The sequence below is a fragment of the Otolemur garnettii genome, unplaced genomic scaffold (genome assembly GCF_000181295.1).
Source record: "Otolemur garnettii isolate 467f Iridium unplaced genomic scaffold, OtoGar3 scaffold00275, whole genome shotgun sequence".
Taxonomy (NCBI): Eukaryota; Metazoa; Chordata; class Mammalia; order Primates; family Galagidae; genus Otolemur; species Otolemur garnettii.
In genome coordinates, this window is record NW_003852670.1 from 633,930 (window position 1) to 636,864 (window position 2,935).

Genomic DNA, 2,935 nt, shown 5'->3' on the forward strand with positions numbered 1-2,935 from the left:
CGCCTGTGGTCCCAGCTACTTGGGAGGCGGAGGCAAGACAATTGCTTAAGCCCAGGAGTTGAAGGTTGCTGTGAGTGGTGATGCCACAGCTCTCTACCCAGGGCGACAGCTTGAGGCTCTGTCTCAAAAAACAAAAACAAACCCTAAAGGTTATAGCAATTAAAAAATTACATTAAGCCCACCTAGTAAGGTTGCAGATCAAAAACATTAACAAGGAATAGTCGTTTACATTTCTACACACTGACAACTTGTTTTAAATGTCAAGTTAACATATGAGGGTACAAATGATTAGGTTACAATGTTTGCATTTGTTAGCTAAGGTCCCTGTTGTATTTGTGCCCCTCACCCAGGTGTGCCATACACCATTACATTATGTCAAGTAGGTGAGAGCACACTAATCTATTCCCTGATTTCTCCTACCTCCCCCAAATTAAGTTAAATTGAGATTTTTGTGTGGGTGTGTTTCCCATCTCTTGTTTTTAATGACCTTGACAGTTTTGAGGAGTGTTGCAGATACTTGGTTGAATGTTCCTCTATTGTTGTTTGGTGTTTTTCTCATAATTAGAGTGGGGTTTTAGGTTTGGGGGGTGAAGAACACCAAAGTTACTTATCATATTCATCATTCATATTAAAGGGATATACTTCAATATGACTGACCACGGTTGATGTTGGCCTTGATCATCTGGTTGAGGTAGTTTTTTTTTTTCTCATTTTGAGACAGAGTCTTTTGTCACCCTGGGTAGAGTGCCAGGGCATCATCATAGTTCACAGCTACCTCAAACTCTTGGGCTTGAGCAATCCTCTGCCTCAGCCTGCCAAGTAACTGGGACTACCTGCATACAGCACTACACCTGGCTTGAGGTAGTGTTTGTTAGGTTTCTTTACTGCAAAGTTACTCTTTTTCCCCCCCTCTTTACATACTATACTCTTTGGAATAAAGTTACATTTGTATATCCCACATTTCAGGCATGAGGAATCATGATTCCCTTCCTTGAGGGCTACATGCTTATGAAAAAATTTTTTTCTTTTCTTTTTTTTTTTTTAAGAGACAGGGTCTCGCTATGTTGCCCAGGCTGGAGTGCAGTGGCTATTCACAGATGCGATCCCACTCCTGATTAGCATGGGAGTTTTGACCTGCTCCGTTTCCAACCTGGGCTGATTCACCCCCATCCTAGGCAACCTGGTGGCCCCCTGATCCCAGGAGGTCGCCATATTGATGCCAAACTTAGTGCAGACACCCGATCAACATAGTGCACTACAGCCCAGAACTCCTGGACTCAAGTGATCCTCTTGTCTCAGTCTCCTGAGTATCTGGGACTACAGGTGTGCGCCACTACGTCCGGCGAAAATTATTTAGATTTTTTCTGCATGAGAGATTTGTCTTTTCTCCTTCATTTATTTATTCATTGAGTCATTTTTTGTGTTAGTATGGACTCATGGATGCTGTCTGTCTTTATTTTTGTTAGTCAGACTCTCCTAGCTTTAACCACTGGGAGCTTTTTCAGTTGGTATAACTCTTTGGCATATCCCATTTGTGTGTGTGTGTGTGTGTGTGTGTGTGTGTTTGTGTGTGCGCGCGCGCGCGCTGATGCGCGCGTGTGTGTTTGTGTTTGTGAGTACGTCTTCTTTTTTTTTTCAGTTTTTGGCCAGGGCTGGGTTTGAACCCGCCACCTCTGGCATATGGGACCAGCGCCCTACCCTTTTGAGCCACAGGTGCTGCCCCTGTGAGCATTTCTTTACTTTGTGCTGCTATAACTCCTTGCAGGTTTATCTTATATATTGTTTGCCCTGGTCCTAGACTTTGCCATTTCTCCATGGAACTTTGATTCTTTTTGCTAGGAGAATGGAGAATACAAGATCTCGGTGCTGGGTATACTTGTTGCTCCTGGTATTATTGCTTATAAGTCCTCTCAGCTGACTGAGCCAGAAAATATATGTATGTATACTGTATATGTTGGCTGTAAATATTTCTATGTGTACCTATCTGTATCTGTATTAAACTAAACACGAGTTCGTATTGAAGTATCCAACTCCAGTCCATACATAGATTTTAACTTCCTGCCCTTGCTTATCTGTAAACTCCCACTCCAATAGTGAGGAATCTGGTTCCTACCATCTACTATTCATTTAATCATTCAATTCCAACATCCATGTTAAGTGTTCACACAATTTTGAAAACTAGTGGCTTAGCCATTAAGTATAGGCAAATCTCTATAATCCTACCAAGGCTCAGATCCCAGATACTTGCTTCTGTGAATGCTCTGATCCAACTCTGAATACATGAAGCCACCAGTAATCAACAGTCAAGCTAAAGTGGTATCATATCCTAGACCCAGCTCAGTTACAGATTGGATTGAATTAAGACCCTATCCTCATAGCCCAAAAGAAAAAGGGTTCTTTCTAGAAATAAAATATCACTAACATCAGGAATATACTTTTATACAAACTGTCTGACATATTATCAAAAATTATAAGAAAAAATAACCAAAGATTAAGAGAAAAAATAGTCAGTAGAAGCAGCCCTAGAGATGATCCAGATGGTAGAATTATCAGAAATAAAGATAATTATGAAAAAAATGCTAGATCTAGTAATAAAGGTTAATGATGTGCTCGAAAAGATGGAGATTTCAGCAGAACTATGAAAACTGTGCCAAAGAACCAAATTGGAACTCTAGAAATAAAAAATACAGTCTGGGTGAGGTGGCTAATGCCTGTAAGCCTAACACTCTGGGAGGCCAAGCTGGGAGGATGACTTGAGCTCGGGAATTTGAGACCACTGTGAGCAACAGTGAGACCCTATCTCTACTAAAACCAGAAAAATTAGCTGGGCATCTTGGTGTGTACCTGTAGTCCTAGCTACTCAGGAGGTTGAGGCAGGAGGATTGCTTAAGCCCAGGAGTTTGAGGTTGCAGTTAGCTACGGTGATGTCACTGCA